Source organism: Zonotrichia albicollis, chromosome Z (genome assembly GCF_047830755.1).
Source record: "Zonotrichia albicollis isolate bZonAlb1 chromosome Z, bZonAlb1.hap1, whole genome shotgun sequence".
Classification (NCBI taxonomy): domain Eukaryota; kingdom Metazoa; phylum Chordata; class Aves; order Passeriformes; family Passerellidae; genus Zonotrichia; species Zonotrichia albicollis.
This window is the reverse complement of record NC_133860.1, coordinates 50,388,727-50,402,053: the sequence shown is the minus strand read 5'-3', so window position 1 is coordinate 50,402,053 and position 13,327 is coordinate 50,388,727.

Here is a 13,327-nt window from a genome sequence, read left to right as displayed (position 1 = left end):
AAGTGCAAACACAGCAGAAAATTAACTCTCAGACATATACAATAGGTGTTTGCATGGTTACAGCTGAGCAAAGAATTTGGCCCAGCATGTTTGTAAATAAAACCTAGAAAGTGCTGAGAGTGGCTAATTAAGTTAATAGTGTATTCCTAATTTAAAAACAAGTATTTGTCTTTTGCCATTTAACTGTCATGTTTCATTTCCAGTATTGTGTTCTGTTCACTAACAGTGTGATGACACATAACATAGCATGATCCTTCACTCTGTAAAATAAGCCAAGTAATTGTGAATGCAATAAAGAAACATCTGATCACACCATGGATTATGTAAACAATTACTCCAAACAGGAAATAAGATACTGTAAAACAGATCTTCAGTCCTGCTAAAAATCTTCTCCATACTCTATTTTGGTGCTGCTTTTAATTGTTGTTTTCAATGCTGGAGGGAGGGAGAGAGGGAGGGAGGGAGGAAGGAAGTGGCGGAAGGAAGGAAGGAAGGAAGGAAGTGGCGGAAGGAAGGAAGTGGCAAAAGGAAGGAAGTGGCGGAAGGAAGGAAGTGGCGGAAGGAAGGAAGGAAGTGGCGGAAGGAAGGAAGTGGCGGAAGGAAGGAAGTGGTGGAAGGAAGTGGCGGAAGTGGCGGAAGTGGCGGAAGGAAGGAAGTGGCGGAAGGAAGTGGCGGAAGGAAGTGGCGGAAGGAAGTGGCGGAAGGAAGTGGCGGAAGGAAGTGGCGGAAGGAAGTGGCGGAAGGAAGGAAGGAAGTGGCGGAAGGAAGGAAGGAAGGAAGTGGCGGAAGGAAGGAAGGAAGGAAGTGGCGGAAGGAAGGAAGGAAGGAAGTGGCGGAAGGAAGGAAGGAAGGAAGTGGCGGAAGGAAGGAAGGAAGTGGCGGAAGGAAGGAAGTGGCGGAAGGAAGGAAGGAAGGAAGGAAGGAAGGAAGGAAGGAAGGAAGGAAGTGGCGGAAGGAAGGAAGGAAGGAAGTGGCGGAAGGAAGGAAGGAAGGAAGTGGCGGAAGGAAGGAAGTGGCGGAAGGAAGGAAGGAAGGAAGGAAGGAAGGAAGGAAGGAAGGAAGGAAGGAAGGAAGTGGCGGAAGGAAGTGGCGGAAGGAAGGAAGGAAGGAAGGAAGGAAGGAAGGAAGGAAGGAAGGAAGGAAGGAAGGAAGGAAGGAAGGAAGGAAGGAAGGAAGGAAGGAAGGAAGGAAGGAAGGAAGGAAGGAAGGAAGGAAGGAAGGAAGGAAGGAAGGAAGTGGCGGAAGGAAGGAAGTGGCGGAAGGAAGGAAGGAAGGAAGGAAGGAAGTGGCGGAAGGAAGGAAGGAAGGAAGGAAGGAAGGAAGGAAGGAAGGAAGGAAGGAAGGAAGGAAGGAAGGAAGGAAGGAAGGAAGTGGCGGAAGGAAGGAAGTGGCGGAAGGAAGTGGCGGAAGGAAGGAAGGAAGTGGCGGAAGGAAGTGGCGGAAGGAAGTGGCGGAAGGAAGGAAGTGGCGGAAGGAAGGAAGTGGCGGAAGGAAGGAAGTGGCGGAAGGAAGGAAGGAAGTGGCGGAAGGAAGGAAGGAAGGAAGGAAGGAAGGAAGGAAGGAAGGAAGGAAGGAAGGAAGGAAGGAAGGAAGGAAGGAAGGAAGGAAGGAAGGAAGGAAGGAAGGAAGGAAGGAAGGAAGGAAGGAAGGAAGGAAGGAAGGAAGGAAGGAAGGAAGGAAGGAAGGAAGGAAGGAAGGAAGTGGCGGAAGGAAGGAAGGAAGGAAGGAAGGAAGGAAGGAAGGAAGGAAGGAAGGAAGGAAGGAAGGAAGTGGCGGAAGGAAGGAAGGAAGGAAGGAAGGAAGGAAGGAAGGAAGGAAGGAAGGAAGGAAGGAAGGAAGGAAGGAAGGAAGGAAGGAAGGAAGGAAGGAAGGAAGGAAGGAAGGAAGGAAGGAAGGAAGGAAGGAAGGAAGGAAGGAAGGAAGGAAGTGGCGGAAGGAAGGAAGGAAGGAAGGAAGGAAGGAAGGAAGGAAGGAAGGAAGGAAGGAAGGAAGGAAGGAAGGAAGGAAGGAAGGAAGGAAGGAAGGAAGTGGCGGAAGGAAGGAAGTGGCGGAAGGAAGTGGCGGAAGGAAGTGGCGGAAGGAAGTGGCGGAAGGAAGTGGCGGAAGGAAGGAAGGAAGGAAGGAAGTGGCGGAAGGAAGGAAGGAAGGAAGGAAGGAAGGAAGGAAGGAAGGAAGGAAGGAAGGAAGGAAGGAAGGAAGGAAGGAAGGAAGGAAGGAAGGAAGGAAGGAAGGAAGGAAGGAAGTGGCGGAAGGAAGGAAGGAAGGAAGGAAGGAAGGAAGGAAGGAAGGAAGGAAGGAAGGAAGGAAGGAAGGAAGGAAGGAAGGAAGGAAGGAAGGAAGGAAGGAAGGAAGTGGCGGAAGGAAGGAAGGAAGGAAGTGGCGGAAGGAAGTGGCGGAAGGAAGGAAGGAAGGAAGGAAGTGGCGGAAGGAAGGAAGGAAGGAAGGAAGGAAGGAAGGAAGGAAGGAAGGAAGGAAGGAAGGAAGGAAGGAAGGAAGGAAGGAAGGAAGGAAGGAAGGAAGGAAGGAAGGAAGGAAGGAAGGAAGGAAGGAAGGAAGGAAGTGGCGGAAGGAAGGAAGTGGCGGAAGGAAGGAAGTGGCGGAAGGAAGGAAGTGGCGGAAGGAAGTGGCGGAAGGAAGTGGCGGAAGGAAGTGGCGGAAGGAAGTGGCGGAAGGAAGGAAGGAAGGAAGGAAGGAAGGAAGGAAGGAAGGAAGGAAGGAAGGAAGGAAGGAAGGAAGGAAGGAAGGAAGGAAGGAAGGAAGGAAGGAAGGAAGGAAGGAAGGAAGGAAGGAAGGAAGGAAGGAAGTGGCGGAAGGAAGTGGCGGAAGGAAGGAAGGAAGGAAGGAAGGAAGGAAGGAAGTGGCGGAAGGAAGTGGCGGAAGGAAGTGGCGGAAGGAAGGAAGTGGCGGAAGGAAGGAAGGAAGTGGCGGAAGGAAGGAAGGAAGTGGCGGAAGGAAGGAAGGAAGGAAGGAAGGAAGGAAGGAAGGAAGGAAGGAAGGAAGGAAGGAAGGAAGGAAGGAAGGAAGGAAGGAAGGAAGGAAGGAAGGAAGGAAGGAAGGAAGGAAGGAAGGAAGGAAGGAAGGAAGGAAGTGGCGGAAGGAAGGAAGGAAGGAAGGAAGGAAGGAAGGAAGGAAGGAAGGAAGGAAGGAAGGAAGGAAGGAAGGAAGGAAGGAAGGAAGGAAGGAAGGAAGGAAGGAAGGAAGGAAGGAAGGAAGGAAGGAAGGAAGGAAGGAAGTGGCGGAAGGAAGGAAGGAAGGAAGGAAGGAAGTGGCGGAAGGAAGGAAGTGGCGGAAGGAAGTGGCGGAAGGAAGGAAGTGGCGGAAGGAAGGAAGTGGCGGAAGGAAGGAAGTGGCGGAAGGAAGGAAGGAAGGAAGGAAGTGGCGGAAGGAAGGAAGGAAGTGGCGGAAGGAAGTGGCGGAAGGAAGTGGCGGAAGGAAGTGGCGGAAGGAAGTGGCGGAAGGAAGTGGCGGAAGGAAGGAAGGAAGGAAGGAAGGAAGGAAGGAAGGAAGGAAGGAAGGAAGGAAGGAAGGAAGGAAGGAAGGAAGGAAGGAAGGAAGGAAGGAAGGAAGGAAGGAAGGAAGGAAGGAAGGAAGGAAGGAAGGAAGGAAGGAAGGAAGGAAGGAAGGAAGTGGCGGAAGGAAGGAAGGAAGGAAGTGGCGGAAGGAAGTGGCGGAAGGAAGGAAGTGGCGGAAGGAAGTGGCGGAAGGAAGGAAGTGGCGGAAGGAAGGAAGTGGCGGAAGGAAGGAAGTGGCGGAAGGAAGTGGCGGAAGGAAGTGGCGGAAGGAAGTGGCGGAAGGAAGTGGCGGAAGGAAGGAAGGAAGGAAGGAAGGAAGGAAGGAAGGAAGGAAGGAAGGAAGGAAGGAAGGAAGGAAGGAAGGAAGGAAGGAAGGAAGGAAGGAAGGAAGGAAGGAAGGAAGGAAGGAAGGAAGGAAGGAAGTGGCGGAAGGAAGGAAGGAAGTGGCGGAAGGAAGTGGCGGAAGGAAGGAAGGAAGGAAGTGGCGGAAGGAAGTGGCGGAAGGAAGTGGCGGAAGGAAGGAAGGAAGGAAGTGGCGGAAGGAAGGAAGTGGCGGAAGGAAGGAAGGAAGGAAGGAAGGAAGGAAGGAAGGAAGGAAGGAAGGAAGGAAGGAAGGAAGGAAGGAAGGAAGGAAGTGGCGGAAGGAAGGAAGGAAGGAAGGAAGGAAGGAAGGAAGGAAGGAAGGAAGGAAGGAAGGAAGGAAGGAAGGAAGGAAGGAAGGAAGGAAGGAAGGAAGGAAGGAAGGAAGGAAGGAAGGAAGGAAGGAAGGAAGGAAGGAAGGAAGGAAGGAAGGAAGGAAGGAAGGAAGGAAGGAAGGAAGTGGCGGAAGGAAGTGGCGGAAGGAAGGAAGGAAGGAAGGAAGGAAGTGGCGGAAGGAAGGAAGGAAGGAAGGAAGGAAGGAAGGAAGGAAGGAAGGAAGGAAGGAAGGAAGGAAGGAAGGAAGGAAGGAAGGAAGGAAGGAAGGAAGGAAGGAAGGAAGGAAGGAAGGAAGGAAGGAAGGAAGACAAAATCAGTACAGACAAAGGACAAAAAGGACTATATACAATGAGGAACAGAAGGAACTCTAATGCTGAGTTCAGGCTAGGAGAAAGGAGAGTCCAAAGATATATCTAGTGAAGAAGTGTAACACACATAACAGCAGAAGGGAATAAAGTAGCAAGGTGTGTGAGCAGCTGAAAAATAGAGATATAGGAAAATAAAAGGCCATAGGGAATGGTGATGAAAAATGAGTGTTCATGGATAGTGGTCATGTAAGGCCTTGTATACTTTAGATCATGCTGGGACAGGCCAGTAAAGCAGGTCTTGTGTTCAGGAAGTTTGAAAAAGGAAAAAAAGGAAGGAAAGTAGTATGGAAAGAGGTTGGTTCTTTTTCAACATCTCAGAAGTCAAAATGCTACACTGTGGAATCAAGTGAAAAAGAAGTCAAGGAATTTGTAATAGAAAACTTCTTCATCTGGTGTCAGTCACTTTTACAATATAGTCAGATCATGGTGGGAGTCATGTGGACAGAATGTGGCTGTTAGTAACAATAGCAATTCAGACAGGAACACTTGTGTCCATTTATTTTAGAACAATAAAGAAGAGCAGAAAGGTCACAAACCAGTCAAGGGAATTGAACCTAAATAAACTACTTCCTTATTAGTTCACTCTCAACCTTTAGGGATGCTTTCAGCACTCCTGGAAGTGTTTTCTCTCTGGTTCTTGTCACTCACGAAGCCTTTCTCAAACACCTATTCTGAGGAAACAGCTTGCTGCTTCCATTTATACTATATGGACTGACAACACAAGTTTTATGCCCCAGTGGACTTTCTTCTCCTACTCTTCCCTTGCCTCTGCAAGCACTTACTTGATACATGAAATAATGGGATGAATATTTTGAGTTTAAAGCTTTCTATGAAGTTTGCTGTTCCTTTTAAATACATGTACCTGGAGGCCACTACAAGAATTGCTGTCTGAAGCTGATTTTGCTGTAGTGGATGCAATGGGTCTGACCTGCACATCATCTGGACTGTGTAAGAAAAGAGTCCAAAGAGGAGAAAATAGGCATGGTGTATGTCTCTTTTCAAGCAGTATATGTGGGGATGGAGAAAAAGAGGAGGAAGGAAGTACTGCTGGACACTGACTATGCAAGAATTCTGTCTACAAATTACTGGAATAAAAAAAAATGGAACAAGAAGGAAAAGCAGTACTTCCTCTCAAAATTTTTTGCACTGTGATATTAGAAAATAACCTCCTGCAACAGAAAAATAGCCTCCCTTCTGCCGCCTTGGGTGTGGCAAATGGTACATACTGATAGTAATGCTATGCTACAGGTCAAGTAAAGATTAATCAACCCCATTGAAACTGTAAGGGGAGTCTGGGTAGGCAGTAAGTAATCATTGCATTTGGAATTGCTCCAGAATGCGGGGGTTAATGCACCTATTCTTGCAAAATATATTGTAAGACCTTTAATGAGCTGAGTGGTCAGTATCAAATCTTGGAAAGGTGTCTAAATGCTCTCCTGACATCATTCTGGGCTGTGGTTCAGCATGGACTAGGGACGAGGGAAGGGAGAGGAAAAAAATGTAAAATGCCACCTACAGTACTGAGTTGCCAACACCTAATAAAGAACAAGGAAATTAAAAACTAATCAAAGGTGAAGAAAGGACATGTGAAAAATTTAAAAGATCAAGTCCAGGGTAGACTATGGAAAGGACTGAAAGGAATGGAAAGGAATGGAAATAATGGAGGAAAAAAACCAAAATTGAAAATGAGATCTGGAAACGGAATATATCTTGCTATTGATTTAAAGATTAAGAAGACTTTAAAAACCAAAAAATAAACCAAAACAAAACACAAAAACCCCCCACAAACAAACAGACAAAAAAAAGAAACAAACAACACACCCAAAAGAAATGCAGGGATGAAAGAAAGAAGAGATAGCTGGCCTTCAGGATGTGGCAGGAGAAATTTATTGACAGAAGAAGACTTCACTGTAGAAGGGAGAGGGAGGGAGAAAGAGAGGGAGAGGGAGAGGGAGAGGGAGAGGGAGAGGGAGAGGGAGAGGGAGAGGGAGAGAGAGAAAGAGAGAGAGAGAGGGAGAGAGAGAAATTAAATTAATTCTTCCCCTCTGTGTTCACAAAGGAAGATAAGAGACAAATGCCAAGAACAGACATAAATTTCCCTGGGGTAGAAGACGAAATATTGAAGAAAATCAGGATCATGTCAGACCAGGTGATTGAGAAATTAGAACTTCTGAGGACTGACAAAGCTTTACAGTCAGATTAATTCCAATAAAAAACAGTGAATGAAGGATGGGGTAAAGAAATGAAGGGAATCTTTAGATTGTGTTATGGTTCAGCAAAACTGGGGTAAAATGGTTTACGGAAAGTTCAGGAACTGTTGAACCAAGTATCTCAGGACCTGCAGGATCAGTGTTCATGACTGTGACTCCACCCTAGAGCGAAAGAAAGTAGGGGAGACTTCAAAGGTTTTCCTTACAACCACAGAAGTCACCGTCTGCCTCTTTGCTCACTTTTATGTACCTGGCACTTGAGATCTGCTGGCAGCCCTTTCAGTGCGGCTCCAGTGGCAGGGTGGGCCAGTAACTTCACATTTGGGGTGTCAGAAAGAACTGTGTTCCCTCTACCCTTTAAATCAACATTGTAAATGTGTCAACATCGCCCGTAGGAAGCATTAGAAAGTGCTATTTTAAAGTGTTTAGAAGGCAGCTTGGATTTTTTTCCATTTGAGCTTTGTGTAAACAAAGGTTTTCTGCAACCTGGGGCTCCTGTGAGAGTCACCCAGCCATCACAATGAGAAAACACATGCTGGAAAATACACAGCAAAGCCAGAACCAGTGAAAACTACTGTATTTGCCATGTATGCATTTACATCAAATTCATCAGTTAAACAGTAGCCAAACCTTGCTAGAAAATAGTTGTAATGGGATACATTTCATGCTGTATTTTGGCATTTAGTGTTTGTAACACTCTGTGCTGAAGGAAAATAAAGGTGTGGAACAGTCTATGTGACTGAGAAGATGTCAGATTAAAAGAGATGGAGCAAATTAGAGATTGTTAGGAAGCTTTGATTAGTCACAACTTCTCAGAAAATTAACTTCTAGTTATTTGTTTGGCTGCTGCTTATGTCACCAGTGTGTTTGCTCAGGTCTAAAAGACTTGCACACAAAAGCCCCAAGCTCAAGTTAATGGGACTGACATGCTGCAAGAGACCAGATAATTAATACCAGGAGTTTGGGTGGAGCAGGATAGGACTGCTCCAGTCATTTGTTTTGTCCCACTCATGTATTACCCATTGTATGAAGCAGCTGTAATTCTTTAGCAACATGTAAACAAGATTTCTGCCAATTAATAGCAAGGAATCTCACACCACTGATTGTTGCTCTGTGTCTTAGTCTGCAAGGTCTGTCTCAGACACCATCCTAAGGAGTAGATGTTGTTCATGGCTTTGTTGGAGGTTAGGAAAATATCCCAGCCTTATGATCTTAGTAACTGTGAAGTTTCTACTTTGCCAGGGCACTCAAAATTCCTGATATTATAAGATTTCAGTAAATTCTTTCATCACACTTAATTATTTTTTATGTAAAAGGCAATATAAATGTAGGTTGTTCATGGCAGTGCGAAGTCTCACACAGTGGATTCCCATTACAGTGACAAAAGCCTTTTCATTTTTTGCCTCATTTCAGTAGAGGTGTTATGAAATGTCTACAACCCATCGGAATGACAATGTCTAAGTATTCAACAATATCTCTTAAGATCAAATTTTTCTAACCTGGATTATTATATAGAGCTTTCATCTTCCACAAATAAGTCGTTGCCTGCACAACAACCAAATTGCCTTATGTAAATCTGCAAATAGCCAGCAAGCTTCTCTCTCTGCACATTACCTATGCATGCAAATAAGCCTTTTGAGAATAGCTCCATTTTCACTTCTATATATATATATATATGCAAGAACAGTCAGATTCTTGCTCATATTATCTAGGAATGTTGATCAAATACTAAAAGTTACAGGACTTTTTTTTTCCTTTACAAACATAACTAAAGACTGAGATTTGTGTATATAACTGTATATCACTTTCACTGGAAGCAGGAAGCTTCAAAAAGAACTGCTGCCAACGGGACAACAAAGCTCATGATTTTAACCTTTGCCCTGTAGTCTGTAAGTCAAAGATCAAAGTTCCCTAGTTCCAAAGTTGTTTGCATACAGTCATTCAACACAACACATGCTTTCAAGGAATTTCTTTGTAAATACAATTATAATGTGCAAAACCCAGCAAAACAAAACAGTCACGTATGTTCATGTTGATTGAAGGTTAAAATCATAGGTCACTCTCAGTTTCAGTTTCCTGAGGTTTGAGTTTGCTATCTCAGATAATAAAATTTATGTGCTTTGCAGAACAAAATCTGCTATAAATAAATTTAAAAGAATGTTTAATTAGTAGTTTCTAGGAAAATGTGAATGTAAAAGTACTTATACCATGCACAAACTTGATATGATTTTAATAATATCTGCACAAAAGGGGATTCTTCTTTTTACTTTCACCTATGGTGGGGAAGTCTGTATTTCCTCAGTAAAGGTGCAAGAGCACCAGGCACAAAAATGTTGTGTTAGCTCTTAGCAAATCTTTTGTACTGGTGATTTCTGTGGCTGTTTTTGGAAGTAGTGACTTAAGGCTCACAATATACTACTAGTTTAGTACAGACAAATGTAGTAGGTAGTTTTTCACTCGTCACCTTTAAAAGTGGATTGAGGCCATTGTGTTTTGTGACCAAAGAGCACAATGCTGACAAGGACCTTCAATTGCTGCCTGTATTTTTACTGCTTGATTAGCAGCGGAGCTGTATGGACCCTGATGTCTCTTCTAAAGAACAGCAGCTCTAAAAGTGCACCACATCCTTCATGATGACATAGGCAGTGAATTCCTATTGCCAAAGCAGTGTCCTGAAGGACACAAAGCACTGGGGGTTTTTTATACTGTCAGTGTCAACGAGCAGATTGTGCTTCTCCATGATGTTAATCTAATTTGAGAAAACAGATTGTTCAAAACATCTTGTCATTGCTAATAGTGCTGTAAGCATAAATGTGCTATATTTTCAGAATGCAATTTGCAAGAACCTCAGTTTGTGCTTTTGAAATTGTGCAAGATTTGCAATAAAGTGCAAAGACAGTTGTTTTGCGCTTGTTCCAGTGCCAGAGAGAGTGGGGAAAAAAATTATTCTCCAAATCCTATATTTGAACACTGTCTTTCAAGAAGCTTAATAAAAATTTTAAAATAATGGCAGTTTTCTATTTTTTTTTTACAAAGAATAATTTATCTAAGATTTTAAGGTGGTTTAAGAGTAGATTGAGTTTTCTTTTTCAGATAAATAAAAACACTATCCAAATTCTAATACATTTTTGCTTTTCTTCATAAATTGCTACTAGAGATTTCATTTCCTGGTAAGTATTTTATTCACAGTGTCTGTTCACTAGATCTGGATTTCTGCAAAGTTTTAAAATTTTTGCATATCTAACCAACTCATAAAATGTAGCATATTCCTATTTAGCACTGGAATAAAAAGTACTTAAATACCAAAAGAAGCTCTGGTATTTCTGGCCACAAGTTCAGCTATGAAGTCTATGAATCTTCCAGGGAAACTTATCCCAGCTAAATATCCAGCCCAGTTTTGCAGACTCAACAGATGTGGACGATTCAAACAAGCATCTGGACTTTTGATGTTTACATAAAACCAAGTGCTGGTTTTCTGAGGTTCCCCAGATCTAGAGACCTCCCTGCACCTACTGACAAATTCTGACTGAAACCTGAACCATTTGTGACTAACCAGAATCAACTGTCTGAACCAAAACCAGGGACAGAAACCATCTCTGTCATAAAACCTTTTCAGGGTGTTCCAGTCATGAGGCAAGCCTAGCGTTTTGGCTACATGTCTGATTGCTATCAGGGGCTAACACCTCAGCTGGGACAGATGACCATTACACCATTGAATTCCTAGATTTCTGGATTGCTTTGAAGTGAATTTATCACTTACTGAATAACAATATACTCACAAACAAATTTTGGGAAGAAAAAAAAAAAGAAAAAGAGAGGTCTTTAGTTGTATTACTAGGCTCTGGATTCAATTAATTTGTAAGAGTTGAGAAAAGCCCTTTTCTTTTTAAACCAGACATTTATTTTTAACAAGGGATGAAATCATTGGAGAACAAAAACTGAGACATCTGTTGTTTTATATCTGTTTATTGTAAGTACTTAAATGTGAGTTCGGTTTCACACAGTTTTGACATTGTTGCTTCATTAATAATGATTACGTAATTGCAACCACAAAACAAGCTGTAAGGCTGTAACATTTTCATTACTTATTAGAAAAGAACTCGAAACAAAAGACAGATCAGCAAGGAGGTAGCAAAGATTTTTGTGTTGAAAGTGGTTCATATATAGAATTTCATAGCAAGATCAAGGTGATGAAAATACCTAATAGACATTTCTGTTAAATAATTTCATTTTTAAAAAATAAAAAAATCTTCAAAATGCACATTTCTATCAGTGAAATTTTGGGGGAAGAAACCAGCACCTCACTGTTGCTGTTTGACAAAGTTGACAAACATCACACTGTTTAAATAAAAATATTTTTCTGATGTTTTCTCTATTTTTGAAATATTTTTTTCCCTTAACATGTTCATACAAATATTAAGCCCAATGATTTCTGAATGAGTTCAAAATGTAAATGAACGCACTTAGGTTATTTAAACCACTGTAAAATTTTACATTTTTAAAGTACAACTCTCCAATCCATATTTTTTTTATTTTATTAATGTTACCAAAAAATGAATTTTTACCTTTTTGACAGTTAAAATTTTGAATTATATTTTTTAAATAACTTTCACTTTTTTCACAAGTGGAAACTTAAGTTTCTTACTAGCTGCCATGACATGACCTCACCTGCACTGACCACTTGGAACAGGGCCATTTTCCTCATACATTTCCTGGGCAAGGAGGAGTGTGGTAAAGACAAAGTGCAGTGGTATCATTCAACATAATTGTAAAGGAGGAATGCTGGTATCTCACAAGTAGATACATCATAGCCATGTAAGCAGCAGAGACACCATATCCCAGAGTAGTAACAGACCACAGCGTACACTATATTAACCACAGCTCTATTTTTACATATGTGATGAATGTCTTCTGGTTTTTTGCCTAGTGTTTACACAGATCCATAAATTTTCTACCCTGAAGGAGTCATGCCAGTATGGACAGTTGTTGTGGTACTCTGAATCAAATTAGCAGTCAAGATTTTTCCCCCACTCAGGACATTCAGGCCTCTACTGTACTGGCATCCCTTAAGTTGCCATGCCACACAACACCTTGGGCACAAAAGCCTTCCTATGCAGCAGTAAGCCCATAGAAATGCAAAGTCCATAATTGCAATCACAAATTTTAAATCGAATGAAAGCCAAGATGCTGTGGTGTTGTATCATCAAAACCTTGCAGGCTCAGATGGAAGGGCTAGGGAGGATTGGCAGGCACGTGGAAACAGAGCTGTAATAGAGACAAACAGGGAGTCTTAAAACTGAGGACAGAGAGCAATTGACTCTACTAATGGAAACACATGCAGTATTAAATGAAAGTGTTCTGCACCTTCCTCATAAGGTGACACTTGGGAGCCCAGTCTCTCCATCCTGTAGGGTACATTTTTAACACGGTGTGAGGGGGAAAACAGCTGAGTGATTCCAGCTCCGGTTAATGGGAGCTGTGCTCCTAATCCATGGTGTGCAGTGTGAAATATTTACCTATGCCTTTCCAGTGAGGCTACTTATGTAATTTCAAGGGAGGAAGTAGCCAAGGGGAAGCTGCTTTATACCAATTAAATGGAGAGGAATTGGATGGAGGGCAATTCAAAGCATTCATCCTTATAGGGAGATCTGTGTTTAAACATCTCGATGGGACATTTTTTAATGAAGAACTAAACTGCACGCCCTGCATATGTCAGAAAGGGATGGCTGGGGCCCAGAACACTGAATTTCTCTCTCAGGAAGGAGACTAGTGTGTAGTGTAGCTTCCTGCTGGGTGATATATTTACCTTATCAAGATGATCACAGAGAACTGTGTAAGTATGTATATTCATAAATCACTTCACCTCCAGACTATGATGGGAGAATGTTGCAAGGTTGGAATGTTTAGAAAACACCTCCAAGTATCTTAAGGCCTTTCTCAAAGTTTATCAGATTCTGTCTGACCCTGAGAAGTCTTCTTACTCCTTGTCTTCATCTTGCTTTTAAATTTTTCTTCACACTCTCCCCATTTCTTCCATTCTCCATTTGCCCTAGTCCTTCTTCAATATACTACAAAGTTGAAGCTCCTGTGTCTTACATATAAGCAACTCTTGTGCAGATCGTCATCTTCAATCCAGACTGAAGGGATCAAATCAGAGGATTCTGGAAGATATCAACAGCTGTGTAATATTGAGTCTCTGTGACCCACTTTGCTAAGATCTAAGTGAGTCAAAGTTGAAGTAGTTAACACCCTGAGGACCTAAATGAAATACCTCACTTAGATATTGGGCACTTTGTTGCAAAAACCAGAAACTCTCCTTATGTTTCGGAGAGAGACCTGGATACCATGTGATTTACCACTTCTGATGATGATCCTGTCTATTCTACGTATACAGATCAAAAGTCTAATGAGAAAACGTTGAATAGAGCATCCCATTAACCATCAGACCTAGCAAAACTTTACTCTGGATGTTTTGGAGTTAACAAAACAAAACCAACCACCAGCAAATGAATAGCTATACATTTACTACAAAAGAGTTTCG